Source organism: Lactuca virosa, chromosome 2 (assembly GCF_052849685.1).
Source record: "Lactuca virosa cultivar CGN04683 chromosome 2, Lactuca_virosa_CGN04683_v6, whole genome shotgun sequence".
Lineage (NCBI taxonomy): Eukaryota > Viridiplantae > Streptophyta > Magnoliopsida > Asterales > Asteraceae > Lactuca > Lactuca virosa.
In genome coordinates this window covers 152,227,910-152,247,053 of record NC_136427.1, presented here as the reverse complement: position 1 = coordinate 152,247,053, position 19,144 = coordinate 152,227,910, and the positions used below count along the sequence as shown (strand labels likewise).

General features: G+C 43.2%; 1 non-coding gene across 1 annotated transcript; it reads right to left on the bottom strand.

Moving 5' to 3' along the window:
• Positions 1-18,455: 18,455 nt before the first annotated feature.
• LOC145161912 (small nucleolar RNA R71) lies at positions 18,456-18,562 on the bottom strand. Its single transcript, XR_013738769.1, has one exon. It is a non-coding gene; the product is annotated as a small nucleolar RNA R71 (small nucleolar RNA).
• Positions 18,563-19,144: the final 582 nt, after the last annotated feature.

Sequence of the window (19,144 nt, the reverse complement as noted above, 5' to 3'; positions counted from 1 at the left end):
TACTATATGACAGACCATGACATGACCCTTAATGATATTACCTATTTGCTTGGTGCTGCTGAATCTGCAATGATTTGGAGCGCTAGTAAAGAAAATTTGATTGGAAGATCGACTTCCCAAACTTCCAAGGACATTGATAATGGTAACATTGGAAATCCAGAAAAGCTTTCTCTTCCCAATGGAAAGGGATCGACCATAGTCAACTCGGTTGACCAAATGGTAAAGAAAAAGGCTAAATCTGAGATAGTCCCGTGTACCTTTCCCAAAGAGTCCATAGGTATCTATTGCCAAAGGAAGGGGCATTGGTTGCGAAGCTGGCCAAATTTACCTGATAGTCTGTAAGGATGGTAAAGTTAAAAGTTTTGACTCTACTTCAGGTAAAGTCCAGTATCTAACTCTATTAAGTTCCTATTTGGAGATTCTTATTACATGATGTGACTAGATCACATTTTGATGTTTTAAGAATCAAAGTGAAGAGGAAGCTTAAAGGAAGAATATGATGATTTTGATCGCGAATATGGATTTCGGTCGCATGGTTCGGTGATCAGAATTTTGAGCTGTTACTTAAAGAGTTGTGATAGATTGCTTAGGAATACATAACAACATAGTTTTTCACATGCATTTGCATTGTAAAGATAAGTTTTTCCGCAAAGTTTTAAAATAAAAGAAAAGTTTTTGATTTTATTTATTTTAAAATATCCTTACAGTGGCATTTGTGAGAAATTGTTGTTTATATGTTTCCATTGATAGCAATATTGGAAAATGGATTTGAGTCTTTCGACTGTGGTAGTGTCATAATTTACCAAATAAGGAAAGATTCTCATCACCCAAGTTTCAGTTGGGTAGAAACTTGGAATCATGCAAGTTGTATGATGAATGAGAATTTTCATCTTTGGAAAATTAAGACTAATTCCTTGTTTACATGTATATGTGAGTCAATTGAAGGACTAAGGGATCGAGTACACATTCTTGTTCACTGGTCAAGTCCACCACAAAGATCGATAAGACTATTCGTCATGATTTACTAAGGTTTAGTAAATATGGTTATACTTACAAGTTTAAGTATAATTCTGAAACATTGCAAAAGTTTCAATGTATGGCAGAACGAATGAGAAGAATCAAATTAGGCAGAAAGATAAAAGTTTCTCAATCTAAAAAGATAGGAGAGTACTTTAGTATCATGTTTTGTGATCATCTTAATGATTAAGAAACCATATCACAATTGGTCCTCTAAGGACATCTTAGTGCATTCCTATGGCTAAGGAGAGGAATCATGAATTGTTGAAATGGTTAAATCAAGAAGATGAGTCATACTTCGTTCCTAAACAAGTCTTAGAGTCATACTCCAAGATTGTAACTTGAGTGACATTAACACTAGTCAAATGTAAGAGTAAAAGGTGTCCTACTCTTGTACATTTGAAATTGGTAAGTTGTGATGTTTTTGATAAAACAAAGACCAACTAAGGCCAATTGTGTGAAGTGTTTGTCTTGATAAGAATCCGCATTATCCCTTGAATATTTGTTTGTCAAGGAATGGTTCTTGGCAAGAGAGTATTATATGTCAATAGGAAAGTGGGAGTCTAAAAGATCCTGAAAGAGTTTCAAGATCTAATCAAGAATAAAACCTGTAGTTTATCACTAGCACATGACTTGAGGTTTATAACCTATCGTGTTGACATATTCCTATTTCTGTGCCCATTCCAGTTAAAGTTGGTTTTGCATTGGTTGAATAACAACTTGGAAAACATGGTAGGCCCTTGTGCTGCCAAGTGGCAAGAAGTTAAGATTGCACAACTTTGGTCCATATGAGTTTGGATTTGTCACTAACCTTGTCTTGTGATTATGGTTTGACAAATTCACATGGATAGGAACACATACACCATAAAATCTAAGTGTCATAAGGTTTCTCTCCGATTCATGAAAATGATGGTGAGGAAATGCTTTCACTAAGTAGATAGCAATTGTGATATTTTCATTCTCAAAGTCGTTAGTGGAGCGCGTGTGGTTAACCGGCACACTAACATGGACTTGTGAGAAATGACAAAGGTCTAAACAATTGAGACTATGATTACGGCATCCCTTTTCATAGTTCTGAAAATGTTTAGACACACATGTGTGCTATCTAAGGAAAGGTGTATGATTTTGATAAAGTCTTATCAAAGCATCTCGTATCAGTAATCTGAACTTTGGTAAGAAAGTCAATAAGTATTGATTTCTAGAAGTCCAACTAATTTCTGGATAAGTGGGAGCATGAGTGTTATGCTAATAATCATCATGTTAGTGGGAGCATGATAATTATGATAAGTGTTGCAAGTTGGCAATGTTAATTATAGAAAACAAAAGTTTCAATTCATGAAGTTGTAGGGGTTGAAAAGGTTGTTTTGCTATAATTAAGGGAGAGGAAATTATACTTCATTTCAAATTCTAAATAGCTTAGATTGTGAGATTTTGATTGAATTTAGTCATGATTACATTATTTGTGTTCTAAAATTCGATTATGATTACGGCATCCCTTTTCATAATCTGAATTATGAGAACATGGCAAATAGAAATAGAAATATTATAGCAAAAAGACTGGTCTAGTATCATGTCTTTATGTGAGACATCATGAATCGTGTTCCATATGCTTCGGATATAGGATCGATTGCATGTGCTATAATATTCATCATTTCTAAATTTTCCAAATGCTTAGGGCATTAAGAAGGGAAAAGTCTAGAATTGGATATGACTAAAATGATTAAGCAATTGTCGAGGACAGTCTAAGGTTTACCAAAGATTGGTTGCTCATGGGCAATTGGAAGTATAGTGTTAAATTTTTGGAAAGGACCATACTGACCTATTCTGAAAAGAGGCAACTCTTGTTCAGAAGTGATAGTCAAAATGGGAAACCATTTGCATGTATAATTAGTGAAAACATAGATCCAAGGTATTTAGGGTTGTATGTGCACCATAGGATGTTGTATTGTACCAAAACCCAACAATCATGTCGTGACTGTTCTTCGTTCTGGGCAGTTTAGTCACAAAATCCATGGTGATGTCTTCCCATTTACCCATGGGCAAAGGTAAAGGTTCTAAACTCCCATACGGTTTCTGATGTTGTGCCTTAACTCTTGCACAAGTTACACACTCGGCCACATACTTTGCAACATTGAGCTTCATCGTTGGCCACCAGTAGTAGGGTTTTAGGTCCCTATACATTTTAGTGCTACCGGGATAAATCGAGTACATGGTCTTGTGAGCTTCTTCCATCAGAATATCTTATTCCTCCCGTCTTAGGTACCCAAATCTGATCTTGGAATACCTTCAGTCCTTGACTGTTTGTACCGAACACTAAAGTTTTTCCCAAATGTTCTTCTTTTCGGTCATTCTGCTCTGAAGCTTCTTCTTGAGATTTCTTGATGCTTTCCACAATCGTCAAGACAACTTCTATTCTCAACGCTCTTGGCCTCTTCTTTTCAAGGTTTACTTTCAGACTGAGAGCATCAGCGACAACATTTGCTTTACCAGGGTGGTAAAGTATCTCAAAGTCGTAGTCCTTGAGTAACTCTAGCCAGCGTCGTTGCCTCATATTCAATTCCTTCTGATTAAAGAGATACCGGAGACTCTTATGATCAGTGAAAAGTTTACACTTCGTTCCATAGAGGTAATGCCTCCATATCTTCAAGGCAAAAATTACCGCTGCCAACTCCAGATCATGAGTGGGGTAGTTCTTTTCATGCTCCTTTAATTGTCGAGATGCGTATGATATCATCTTTTCTCTTTGGGTCAGAACACAGCCCAACCCGACTCTATATGCATCACTATAGACCGCGAAGTCTTCAACTCCATCGGGTAGAGAATGTTACATCCCAAAATCCGAGGCCAAAAATTTCACTTTTGATTAGGTGATTTATAAAATGGTTCATCAAAACGTTGCCAAAATCATGTCAATACATAAAACTATAATATCATGTCTCAAAACCAAATCATCTGGAATAACAAAATATCGGAGTACAATCCCGAAAAACTCTAAGCGGAAATCATATGTGTGTGTGTGTGATGCGCTGCTACACCGCCGACTCCTTCCCCTTGGACGAAGATGTACCTGAAACCAAAACTAAAACTGTAAGCACGAAGCTTAGTGAGTTCCCCCATCATACCACATACCATCCGATCATATATCATACATACCGCCGGGCAATTCTGGGGCGCCCGTCCTACCCATGTCAAGCCATTCTGGGGTGCTGACCTACCCATGTCAAGCCATTCTGGGGTGTTGACCTACCCATGTCAAGCTATTCTGGGGTGCTGACCTACCCATGTCAAGCTATTCTAGGGTGCTGACCTACCCTCCAGTCTATCTCAACCGAACTCTGGGACTATTTCACCCCCTACTGCTAACACATAATATCATATCATAATCATGCTGTCAGACAAATCTGGGGTGTCCGACCTACCCATTGGTTTTAGCGACGAATCGGGGACTAGTCCCCTTCTACTGATACTATCTCACATAACATAGTAACTAGCAAACTAGCATACTCATATATCTAACAAACTAGCATAAGACGATTATCACAGAGATAATCGTCCCAACTATCAATCACTAGTGGGCCGGCCTTGGTGCCTTAGACCCACTTCTACTGGAAGGTAACTCAGCTGGATGTCGTGTAGTGTCTGAACTGTCCTCGGTGTGAAGGTCGATTCCCCTCGACTCCTCAATCCCTACACGTCAACCCTTCTAAGTTATCAATATGAACGTGCAACCCAAACCAGGGTCAACTCAGTTCAGTCAAAGTCAACACCCAGTTGACCGGACTCGCCGAGTTGGTCTACCAACTCATCGAGTCCATACTCCACTTAACCCGATCCAACCCCGACTCCACTTGTCGAGTCTAGCGAGAACTCGACGGGTTCTCCTTCATTCCAAACCGTCTGGACCATCTTCATCCGACTCGCCGAGTTCATTTCCCTTATAAGAATGTGTCCAGTCTATGACTCGCTGAGTTGTATGAACAACTCATCGAGTCCATCTTCAAAGATTGGGAGATTACCTTGGACTCGCCGAGTTTGCTCAACCACTCGTAGAGTCCCATGATTCCCAGGTCCTTTATGATCCTAAACAACTGAGGGACTTTCCACCCTATCATCTGATCCCTCTACAGAAAGAATTTGGTGGTCATTACACCTTGACTCGCCGAGTCCCAAGAACGATTCGCCGATTCCATCCTTGACCATTACTATACATTCGTTTTAAATGGGTCTTAACACATCAAAACCATATATCTGGCCTCCTAATGTCCATTTTACACGTAAAGCTACAATCTTGCTATACATGCATGGGGGTATTTAGCTTAAATGGTCCTAAAAGAGGTTATTAAAATGCTTGGGACTTCTCATGGCCATAAAGTTAACAACTTTATGCCATGTAGTCCCTTAAGGACCCTGGATCTGGAGTCTTAACCCCTAATCATGCTTGCACTCATGATTGGCACCAAAAATGGTTCCCAAAAGCCCTAAATCACTCCAAAAAGCGATCTAGAAGATGAATGGACAAGGTATAAGCTTTATACCTCAAATGAGCTGTAAATGCTGCACAAACTCTGGATCTTCTGGCTTCCTCTTGGTTCTTCAAGCTTCTCCTTCCTTCTTGTGCTCCAAAATCACCAAAATGTACCACCAAGGCTCAAAAACCCTCAAGATAGACTATGGTTTCGATACTGAGTTCTGGGGGGAAATGGAGGCTGAAGTTGGGCCATATAAAGTGTTTAAATAGGGTGCCAACCCTCAAATTTAGGGTTTCATCCAGACAGCTGCTACTCGCCGAGTAGGTCACTTAACTCCCGCGTCCACGCCCGATCCTTCTCGACGAGTTGGTCCTTCAACTCGTCGAGTCCCTTTGCTAAAATGATAAATCTTCATTTTAAGAATGCTTATCAGGAAATGGGTGTTACAAATCTCCCCCACTTATCTTAGACTTCTTCCTCGAAGTCTACTGCGGTGAACAATTTTGGAATGGTATCGCTTCTCGGCCTCCGACCCCCAAGTCAACTCGGTTTCCCTTCGACATTCCCATTACACCCTTTCCTAAGGTATTATATGGCTACGTAGAATCTTCGTCATCCCTATCGCAACAACTATTGGTCTCCCACATAGTTCAGGCACTCTCCGCCCTGATTATCATGCAGTGAGACAGCTGCCTTCTCATCCAAGATGCAAAATGTATTACGATTCTAACTAGGTTTCCCCACGGAAAATCTAACCGATGTGTCAACTGGCCAATTTCAACAACAATCCTGATGATCCAAGGTATCGGGATCTCTACTCCTCTTTCCTTGAAATGAATCCTTTTGTGCTGACAGGATCCTGCATCCTTCTGCCCCCGCAACCGCTTCCATAAACAACCAGCTATCTCATGGAACTCTCATACCTGGTCCAATCAGCCTCAGCTGGAATACCAGGCATGCTTACGACGGGTCGAGTCATCCCTAGGATGGAATACCCTCGTATCACACACATATTTGGCCCAATCAACACTTAGGCTGGAATACCAAACACGTCAGGTCCAAACAATCATAGGTCCAGTCATCCTCACGATGGAATACCCTAGATTAAATACTATTATTCACATACTTGGGCTAAACCCATAACTTGAGATTCAAGGACATATCCTTACATTTCACCCGAAACCCCCTGAATCATCACCACCCACTTCTACCAGTCCTCTGAGACTCCGAGTTCCCACCCGGTTACCGAGCCAAAGGCTCTCATGCATTCGCCCCTCGCGACTTCCGACCGGAATTCTTATCTGCCAATAGCTACCGTTAGCTATCTTACTGCTATGGTTCTAACAGCCTCCCGATCCAACCGATCGGGTCCATGCGTCGAATCCCATCGTCACCGCATCCACAGCTAAAAGGGATTGCTACTTAACCAATGGTAGCCGTATCTCACAAGCAACCTTATACGGTCCATTGCTTCCCTGATCCCGTACTGTAGTGGTGCTCCAATAGTCTCGTCACTGGCTCAACCAGATCTAATCCATCGGAGAAAATCCGAAATCTGATCCGTGATTTCCGTGTCCTCACTGCTGCACCCCAAACTGATGGGTACTACTGTTCTCCTCGTGATCTGACATCACTCCCATACTACCTGTCAACCTGGTGAAAGCTACAGCTACGCTCGCAGACTTACAACACTTCCAATACTATCTGAGAACCTTGTGAATGCTACGGTTGCGCTCGCAGACTTACAACACTTTCAATACTATCTGAGAACCTCGTGAATGCTACGGATGCACTCGCATACTTACAACACTTCCAATACTATCTGAGAACCTCGTGAATGCTACGACTGCACCCGCATACTTACAACACTTCCCGATGCCAAGAAAAGGAGCGAACCAACCGTTGGAACGTTCTCTGAACTCCCAACTCGCCCAATTCTCAACCTAGACGGCCACTTGACCGCCTTTCCTAGTTGTCGGGGATGCAAAACTCCTCCTAGTTTCACACCTATTTCTGCTCCTGAATACCTGATCAATTCTCCCCACTTAGATCCGACTAAGCCTTCATGGCGCGTGGGAATTGAAGGATTCCCAATCCTTCTTTCTTTTCGATAACATCACAAAGTCCAAGGCCCTGAGGCTCCAGCTGCCTCGAAGCGTAGGCGATAACATGCCCTCTCTGCATCAATACCGCGCCCGAACCCGATATGGACACATCACAATATACTATAAAATTCTCCATGCCCTCCAGCAGGGCTAAGATCGGCACCTCGCACGATCTCTGTCTCAACGTCTCAAATACGGCCTGCTGCTCAGGCCCCCATCGAAAGTCCATGGCTTTCCTTGTCAACCCGGTCAGGGGCACGACTATTTTGGAGAAGTCCTGAACGAATCTCCGATAGTAGCCTGCCAGTCCTAGAAAGCTCCGAATCTCATATGGAGACATCGGAACCTCCCATCTCATCATGGCCTCCACCTTGGCCGGATCAACCGAAATCCCATCCTGGTTGACAAGGTGCTCAAGAAACTACACCTCGCGCAACCAGAACTCGCACTTGGAGAACTTAGCATACAAGCTCTCCCTCCTCAAAGTATCCAAAACCTCTCGCAAGTGCTCCTCATGCTGCTCTCGCGTCTTGGAATTAACCAAGATATCATCGATGAAAACTATCACAGACAAATCCAACATCGGTCTGCACACGCGGTTCATGAGATCCATGAACACGGAAGGAGCATTGGTGAGCCCGAAAGGCATCACCACGAACTCATAGTGGCCATAACGCGTCCGAAACGCAGTCTTCTGCACATCCTCCTCTTTGGCCCTCATCTGATGATACCCTGGACGCAAATCAATCTTGGAGAACCAAGATGCTCCCTGTAGCTGGTCAAAGAGGTCATCAATCCTCGGAAGTGGGTAACGATTCTTCACCGTTACCTTGTTCAGCTCGCGATAATCTATACACATCCGATGCGACCCGTCCTTTTTCTTAACAAACAGAATCGAGGCTCCCCAGGGTGAACTGCTCGGTTTGATGAATCCCTTGTCTAACAGCTCCTGTAGCTATGTAGACAACTCCTGCATCTCAAGAGGAGCCAACCGATACGGTGCCTTGACTATCGGAGCCGTACCAGGGACTAGGTCGATCCTGAACTCTACCTGTCTCTCCGGAGGTATCCCAGGCAACTCCTCGGGGAATACATCCACAAACTCTCGTACCACGGGCACATCGCCCACCGTCGCCTTACCCGCCTCCCGGGTATCCATAACATAGGCGACAAATCCTGCGCAACCCTGCTGAAGGTAGCGCCTAGCTCTCGCTGCTGAACATAAAGTTGGTCCTTGTTGTGGCCTCTCGCCCTGAATCACCAGCTCTCCCCCACTTGGGGTCCTGATCCGCACCAACTGCTGTGCACAGTCAATCACTGCCCATTGGGGCTTAGCCAATCCATACCAATAATAACCTTGTTCCCCCGCAAAGGTATGGGAACCAGATCTACCAGATAACGCTCCTCGAACAGCCGCAAAACACAATCTCGGTAGACCTCTGATGCTCGCACTGACCGGTCGTCTACAATCTCGACCTCTAGAGGGCAGTCCAACACGCCCGAAGACTCAGGAAACTTCTTGCTAAGCGCAAGAGAGACAAACGATCGGGTAGCACCCGAATCAAACAATACATGAACTGGGATACCGTTCACATGGAATGATCCCGTCACAACATCGGGTGCAGCGCGTGCCTCCTCAGCTATCAACTGAAATGCTCGGCTCCGCACCACCGGAGCCTCTGCCTTGGCCTTACGGCCATCCGTAACCCGTGCTGTTACTGGAGTCGGCACCGCCGCTGGCGCTGCTGCTGTCGCTGCTGTCAATCTAGGGCAGTTGGCCTTCTTATGGCCCCTCTGATTGCAGTGGAAGCAAATCAGGTCTGACATCTGCACTGTGGGGGCGGGGGTTGTACAATCCCTGCCAAAATGCCCCGTCTTGCCGCAATTGTAGCAGCCCGATGAGCCCGCTCTACACGCTCCCTCATGCGGCCTGCCGCATTTCCTGCAGCGACTCTGGCCCGGCTGTCCCTTCGACCTAACGTCGGATCCCTTGGGTTTCTTCCCCGAAACCCCTGACACCTGCTCAGTCTCTGCTTTCCTCTTCCTGACGTGCTCCAAATCGAGCTCCCTCTCCCGCTCCCTGGAAAGCATGTACTCCAGGGTCGGGCAGGCTGAATAGCTGACATGCTCCCGAATATCAGCCCTAAACATATCATGGTAGCGGGTCTTCCGCATCTCCTCGTCCCCCGCATACTGGGGTACCAACAGGGCCCTCTCCCTGAACTTGGCGGTGATCTCCGCCACTGACTCAGTCGTCTGCCTCATATCCATAACCCCCTGGCCAGATGCTGAAGCTCCACAGTCGGTGCAAACTCAGCCCTGAATCTGGTCACGAAATCTGACCACGCCATAGCCTCGACGGTTGGGGCTCCCAACGAGTCACCAACCGACTCCCACCAGTCTCTAGCTCTATCCCTCATACATCCCGCAGCAAAGCGGACCTTCGACCCTTCCGGACAGAAGCTTGTCAACCGCGCAGACTCAATGTCTGCGATCCATCTCCTGGAAGCAATGGGGTCCTTCACCTCGTGAAAATCCGGCGCACCACTCCCTCTAAAGTCCTTAAAGGACAGTGTGCGCGTACCCGACTGGCTGGTCGCCAAGTCACTCCTGAATGCTCGGAGGTGATCCTCCATCAGCTCAACAATCCCTTCCTTGATCGACCCGAAAATAACCGGGGTCGACTCAAGGATGCCTCTCGTGATCTCAGACACGATGAACTCGTGTAGCCCATCATCAACCTGCTCGGATCCTGCACCCGAGCCTGATCCTGATCCAGATCCTAAGCCTCCTGCTCCATGTCGTGTGACCACCATACTGATAATAGACACATAAACTTCAGGATCATACATACTCTCGAGCGGTCTTACACACTCTCCAAGTTTCCTGGTTCCATCTCGGCCCTCCCTGACTCGAGTACAAATCCTCTACTTCCAGTAGTACGGGCCCATACTACCTTCCACATCTATCCATACTTTCCTCAAGGATTGCCTCAACTTCACCAAGTCCCTTAACCAATATTCCTTTCCAACTAATCTCATCCTAGGCTTTCCTAGGGCACTCTCCGACCTACTCTCCGCCATCAGCTGCACTAGGAGTCCCCACCACCCTTCCCTAACTAGCTTGCGGATACTGTTACATATCCGCTCACTAGTTAGTTAAAGTTAGTCAGGACCCCTATAGCACAAAGCAAGCAGCATTCGTGCATTGAGTAACCACATCAAGCATAACCTAATCATGCTATCCTACTACTGACTAGACAGTCCTAGCATACAGCTCATACAACAGGCATTCAAGGCATCCCCCTAGATCCTTAGCCCTAGTCTACCATGCAGTTCTCAGAATCATATATCACATGACATAACATAACAAGTATGGGTATCTTGGGGAAAACTTACTTGAGCTCGGCCGGTCGCACGCATCACACACCTTGTTCTTTCTCAAAATTCCTTAACTTAGATTTTAGAAAATTGTTTTCTTTGTGAAAAATCTTTTAACCCCTCGGTATGTGTCCAGACACCCCCGAGGGTGTGTCCGAATCCCTCAAACCAGGGCTCTGATACCAACTTGTAACATCTAGACCTGACAATTTGATACACGACACGATTAGCACGACACGAACACGATACGAGTTTTTCGTGTATGTGTTTTAGAAATTCGTGTTTCGTGTTTATTCGTGTCTGACACGTATTTTAAATTCGTGTTTCGTGTCTTACACGTGTCAAACACGAATTACATGTTTAGACACGTATAAGACACGATACAAATTCGTGTTGACACGTGACATGTACAAACACATATAAACACATATATATATACACATATATACTTTAGGGTTAAATTTTATATTTATAATATATTAGGGACCAATTTCGTAAAAGTCAATAATTAGTTTATAGCCCTAGCTTAAAAAAAGCCAATAAAAACGTGTCTATTCGTGTTTTTCGTGTTTTCGTGTAACACGGCTAAAAAACATGTCTATTTGTGTCGTGTCACGTGTCACACGAATTTTTAACATGTCGTGTTCGTGTTTGATACCCCAAACACGTTTTATAATTCGTGTCGTGTTCGTGTTTAACAAATTCGTGTCGTGTAAATTCGTGTCTGACACGAATACACGACACGCAGACACGGATTGCCAGGTCTAGTAACATCCCAAAATCCGAGGCCAAAAATTTCACTTTTGATAAGGTGATTTATAAAATGGTTCATCAAAACGTTGCCAAAATCATGTCAATACATAAAACTATAATCTCATGTCTCAAAACCAAATCATCTGGAATAAAAAAATATCAGAGTATAATCCCGGAAAACTCTAAGCGGAAATCATATGTGTGCGTGTGTGATGCGCTGCTACACTGCCGGCTCCTTCCCCTTGGACGAAGATGTACCTGAAACCAAAACTGAAACTGTAAGCACGAAGCTTAGTGAGTTCCCCCATCATGCCACATACCATCCGATCACATAGAATACATACCGCCGGACAATTCTGGGGTGCCCGTCCTACCCATGTCAAGCCATTCTGGGGTGCTGACCTACCCATGTCAAGCCATTCTGGGGTGCTGACCTACCCATGTCAAGCTATTCTGGGGTGCTGACCTACCCATGTCAAGCTATTCGGGGGTGCTGACCTACCCTCCGGTCTATCTCAACCGAACTCGGGGACTATTTCACCCCTACTGCTAACACATAATATCATATCATAATCATGCTGTTAGACATATCTGGGGTGTCCGACCTACCCATTGGTCTTAGCGACCGAATCGGGGACTAGTCCCCTTCTACTGATACTATCTCACATAACATAGTAACTAGCAAACTAGCATACTCACATATCCATGTAGTCCCTTAAGGACCCTGGATCTGGAGTCTTACCCCCTAACCATGCTTGCACTCATGATTGGCACCAAAAATGGTTTCCAAAAGCCCTAAATCACTCCAAAAAGGGATCTAGAAGATGAATGGACAAGGTATAAGCTTTATACCTCAAATGATCTGTAAATGCTGCACAAACTCTGGATCTTCTGGCTTCCTCTTGGTTCTGCAAGCTTCTCCTTCCTTCTTGTGCTCCAAAATCACCAAAATGTACCACCAAGGCTCAAAAACCCTCAAGATAGACTATGGTTTCGATACTGAGTTCTGGGGGGAAATGGAGGCTGAAGTTGGGCCATATAAAGTGTTTAAACAGGGTGCAAACCCTCAAATTTAGGGTTTCATCCAGACAGCTGCTACTCGCCGAGTCGGTATACCGACTCGCTGAGTAGGTCACTTAACTCCCGCGTCCACGCCCGATCCTACTCGACGAGTTGGTCCTTCAACTCGTCGAGTCCCTTTGCTAAAATGATAAATCTTCATTTTAAGAATGCTTATCAGGAACTGGGTGTTACAGAGAAAGAATTGGTGCTTCACATAACTTCTTCTTTAGCTTCTCGAATGCTTCTTGGTGCTTCTCGCTCCATGTATAAGTAGCTCCTTTATGGGTCAAAGCTGTCAATGGAGCAACTATCGAAGAAAAGCCTTGGATAAACCTTCAGTAATATCCAGCTAATCCAAGAAAGCTTCGAATCTCTGTGGGACTCTTTGGACTTTCCCACTTCATCACAGCTTCGATCTTTGCTGGGTCAACCATTATCCCTTCTTGGTTAACCACATGACCCAAGAATTGGACTTCTCGGATCCAAAAATCACATTTGGAGAACTTTGCATACAACTTCTCCTTCTTCAATACTTCTAACACTTCCCGCAAGTGTTTGCCATGCTCCTCTTGACTTTTCGAGTAAATCAGAATGTCTTCTATGAACACTATCACAGATTTATCGAGGAATGGTTTATAAACCCTATTCATCAAATCCATGAATGATGCCGGAGCATTGGTTAGTCCAAACGACATAACCAAGAACTCGTAGTGTCCATATCTCGTTTTGAACGCAGTTTTCTCAATATCCTGTTCTCTTACCTTCAACTGATGATATCCTGACCTAAGATCGATCTTTGAGAAATAGCTCGAACCTTGCAGTTGATCGAATAGGTCATCAATCCTCGGCAATGGGTACTTGTTATTCACCGTTGCCTTGTTCAGCTCTCGGTAGTCTATACACATTCTCATGCTTCCGTCTTTCTTCTTCACGAATAGCACCGGAGCTCCCCAGGGTGATGAACTAGTTCGAATGAAACCGTTGTCCAACAACTCTTGAAGTTGTGTCATAAGCTCCTTCATCTCCGTCGGTGCTAATCGGTATGGTGCCTTCGGTATCGGTGTTGTTCCTGGTAACAAGTCTATTATGAACTCTACTTGTCTATCAGGTGGTAATCCAGGAAGATCTTCGGGAAAGACTTTCGGATAATCACACACAACCGGTATATTCTGCACCTCCTTCTTTTCCTTCTTAGCATCGATCACAAATGCCAAACATGATGCACATCCTTTGGACAAGCATTTCCTGGCTTTCATCAGGGAGATGATTCCAAAATTTACTCTACGTTTGTCCCCGTACACCATAAATGACTCTTTTCCAGGTGGGTTCACCCTTACTATATTCATTCGGCATTGTATCTCGGTGTCGTTGGCGCTAAGCCAATCCATTCCCAAAACGATATCAAAACCGTTCAACTCTATGGGCAACAACTCTTCGTGGAATTCATTTCCATTTAGGTCGATGACGATGTTCCTAATACGATCACTAACAGGTACGAATTTTCCACTGGCAACTTCTACAATCAGGGCATTATCAAGTTTTTCTACGGGCAATGCTAGTTTCCCACCAAACTTATGTGACACAAAGGAGTAGTTTGCTCCAGAATCAAACAGTATATTGGAAGGCAAACCATTTACAAGTAAGGTACCTGAAGCGACATCTGCTGCCTCCTTTGCAGCTTCGAGCGTCATCTGGAAGGTTCTTGCCTTCGGCTTCAGTGGAATGTTGGGTCTTCCTGCCTCCTTCTTCTTCAGGCAGTCCCTCGAAATGTGCCCTTCCTCGTTGCACTCATAATAGACCTTCTTAGTGAATGTGAACTCGTTGGCATAGTGCCCGGGCTTTCCAAACTTGAAACAGGTGACCCCTCCGTCACATTTTCCTTGGTGCTTCTTCTTGAATTTGTCGCACCATTTTGCTTCGGCTCCTCCTCCTCTCAAACCAGACTTCGAGAATTTACTCTTCTTGCTGGACCTCGAGGATCCATCAAATTTCCTTTTCTCACCAACCTCGGCCCTCTCCAAACCCCTTTCCTTCTGCTGGTTCTTCACATTCTTAGCTGCTCGAACCGCTGATTTCAGAGTGGTTGCCATCTTGACCGTCGCGCCAAAGTCGGCTGGCAGTCCATTTGCGAACCTCTCAATTTTGGAGAGTTCGGTTGGCACCAAGTAGAAGTTCGAGATGAGAATATTAAGATAGGGAAATCTTTATTTACGATAGATGTATACTTCCTCATTGTCACTCCGAAAGGTGACATGCTAGTTCTAATACCGTAATTTATACGTTTAGAAATCTGAACACATAAAGTTTCCAGATCTGGTCGGCAATAGACCATAGATCCGAACAAATAATAGTATATAACACATAAAAGCATTTTAGGCAGCTTTCCTAAAATAAACTAGTGCTTGTGTCTAAAATATACTAGACATTCCTCTCACAATCATCGCTTAGCATTCTAAGTTTAAGTCTAGAAATCCTACAAATTCCTAGTTCGCTTAAACTAATGCTCTGATACCAACTGTGACATCCCCAATTTCACGGCCATAAAAGACCGATTTTGTTTATGCTTTGTTTAAAAATCAAAGTAACATTTTAAATAAAAGTGTTGCGGAACTTGTTCCCAAAATAAAATATGATAAAGATTTATCAAAGCATTTCCGTAGAAATGTATTTCATTAAAAACCTCGGGATGTCATGTTCAATACAGATCAAAAGCATAAACAATACAATATAAGCCTTACTACATTTATTCATATCTACAAGCCTATATCCGTAATCTCTCATCCCGAACATCATATCTATGCTCGTGCACCACTACCTGTAATACAAGAAACCGAGTGGGTCAGGCTTGGGAGCCTGGTGAGCACATAGGGTTTTCAACCCACAGTAAATAAGTTTATTAATTTTATCAACCAACAATAACCCGATTACCTGTTCCCGTTATCCTCACTTTACGTCCCTAAACACCTATCATAAGGGACCTAGCCTAAGGATCATCATCGGGATGGACACTACTGCTAAGGGGGTTCCTCAGCAATAAATGTCCTAAAGGCAACCATGAGGGGGATGGAGTACACCGGTGAACACATCGTTCACAAACACCTACAGGTTGCGAGCCTGCTAGCGTTCCACTGGACTGTCTAGAAGAGTCCGTGGTTGTCATCCATACTCCGCTAGATGACATAATCAACAACAACAACATCGAGGCCTCTCATCATTTTATCACACATCGTCTATTACATCTACCAATGTTTTACCCCAACATTTTGTAGATATAAAATACATATACAGTTTAAATCATTTAAAACATGTATAAAAATATTTCATCAGCATAGACAACAAGTATTCAGACAATATGCACACATAGCACGTAATTTATATTAAATACTTCATATCTATGTGTAAGATGAAAGTGACTATGCACTCACCTGGTAAGGTGGTGACTTGGTACTCGGACAACACTTCGTTTACTCAAAACAATGTTTCTTGGACAAAACCTAGTATCATTACCACTAGAGTTTAGTCTAATATTCACCGAGACTAATTAATAGTCTAACTATTATTACTATTATATAAGCGTTAAACAATACTCTTCACCCACTATGTACAGATAGGGGCCAGGCATGAAACACCGGAGGGCAGGATCATTTTGGCATATAGCACTTCTGAATCCAGCAACCCAAGCGGCCCTCCAAACTAGATTCCCCGTACCGCGAGTGGTTAAAAAGATATTATAACGACACTTATATAGCTCATAATAATAGCCCAAATAACTATTATAAGGTCCTAATAACATTACTATATTTAAATAAAAGCTATATTAGAAATAGTGTAGGTGTAGCTCACTTACAGCGGGTTTTTTATTAAAAATCGGGCTTCGCTGGAGCAGCGTTTCCGAGCCGAAAGCTTTTCTTCTCGGAGCCGTCGGGCGTTCCGGGGATTCCTTCTCGTGCTAGGGAGGTCCCCTAGACTTGGGAGGGGTTTAGGGAGGCTAGAGAGAAGTTAGAGAGAGAAAGAAAGGCTTATGGTGTGAAGAAATTATGAAATAGTTCATCTCTTATTTATAGGAGTTTTATCGTAGAGTAGTCCCTAAGTTTCGTCCGTATCTTCCGCGTACGAGCTCCATTTTCTACGTTCTTTATATCTACGCGTTGGTTTTTACGAGTACTACAACTTTCATTTAGACCCCGTCGGCTAATTCTCATTCTATCTCAGATTTACAAAAATTGTATCGTATTTATCGCGCTCGAAGAGTAGAGACTAAGCTTCGTCCATATCTTTCGCATACGAGCTCCGTTTTCGACGTTATTTATATCCACGCGTTAGTATTTACGAGTACTACAACTTTCATTTAGACCCCGTTGGCTAATTCTCATTCTATCTCAGATTTACAAAACTGTATCGAATTCGTCGCGCTTGAAAAGTAGAGACTAAGCTTCGTCCATATCTTTCGCATACGAGCTCCGTTTTCGACTGTCTTTTTGTCTTTGAGTTCCTATTAATGAGATATTCAATTCTCATTTAGGTCGCGTTGGCCAAAAACCGCTCGATCTAAAATTCGAGTTTCGGGCTGTGCACTACTATGCCAAATCTTAGAAAAATAATAACTTCCTCATACGAAGTCAGATTTGGGCGTTCTTTTTATGCACGCTCTCGGTTTAACGTATACTACGACTTTTGTTTAGATCACTAAGGCCAAAAAGTCTTCTATCTTAAATTCACTATTTACGTCGCGTTGTGTCGTGTCGGTTTAGCTGTAAAACTTTGACAGATCATAACTTCTTCGTTATAACTCAGGTTTCGGATTTATTTATATCTCCGGAATCTTTGTCACGGCCACTAAAACTTTCTTCATAGATATCGGGTTTATCTATTATTTTATTTTTGACGCTTATTTTCATTCTTAATTTATCGTATCGTTATAAACAAGTATATAAGCACATAATTCACATAATATTCACATAATTCCTCTTTATTACTTCAAAATGAGTTACAATAGTTGACCCTGACTATTACATCATTATACTGATGCTTAGCCTAGAAACACGGGCGTTACAGATAAGAACGTGAAAGAATATCAAACACCAAAAAAGACACCTTTACAAGAACTCAAGTCAGTATTTTCAAAGAAGTCAGGAAAGAAAACGGGAGAGTCGAGTTCATCTTCAAAGAATAAGAGCAAGGTTGAAAGACTAGATCCAATACCTAACCCAAACGAATCTGAATACGAATCCAACGCCGAGTTTAGACTATATACGAGCGAACCCGAAGACGAGCCAAGTAACGAGATGACGAACATTGAAGAGATGTCGATGGGAGCCTACAAGAAGCGTATTCGAGAAGATGTTGGTTCGGGATTAGTACAACCCGCGATTCCTGCCATTGCCACATTTGAGTTGAAGGGACACATCCTTACTGCACCAAAGGATATCCCATTTTTTGGAAAGGACCATGAGGATGCTTTCAAGCATTTAGATGAAGTCAATGACATTGCAGACTATTTCAATGTCCCAAATGTTAATAGAGATATTGTCTTGCTGAGGATGCTACCAATTACTTTCAAGGGAGCCGCAAAAGACTGGTTGAAAGCACTTCCACCTGGTACAATCACTACTTGGGCCCAAATGTGTGAGCAGTTTCTAGACCAAATTTTCCCACCATCCAAGATAGCTAAACTCAAGAAGGCAATAGCCAACTTTGAGCAACAACCAGGGGAGTCACTGTACGAAGCATGGGAGCGTTACAAGGGATTGTTAAGGAATTGTCCTCAACATGATGTTAATATTCAACAAGAGATGTCTATTTTCTATGAAGGGTCAATATTATGACTAGGGAACTCCTTGATTCACAAGGTCCTCTCACGAAGAAGTATCCTAACCAGGTCAAGGTGCTAATTGAAGAGTTCGCGAAGCATTCTCGTGAATACCACAACCCAAGACACGATGGAGTAAAAGGCAGTGGAGGTGCGCATTCTGAAGAGATGGTTACATGATGGCAATGCTCAATAATATGGACAGGAGGCTGACCCAAATTGTAACGCCCGCGTTTCTGGGCTAGGCATTAATATTGATGTAATAGTCTAGGTTAACCTTTGTAACTCGTTTTGAAATAATAAGAATGTATTATTTGAGTATTATGTGTTTATTGCTTAACTGTGTGATTTAAATGAATTAAAGATAAAATAAGCGATAAAATAAAATATTAGATAAGCCCGATATCTATGAAGGAAGTTGTAGTGGTCGTGGCAAGGTTTCCGAATATATAAGGAATGCCGAAATCCGAGTTATAACGAAGAAGTTATGACCTGTCGAAGTTTCGCGACAGATCCGGTACGACACTATGTGACGTAAAATATGAATTT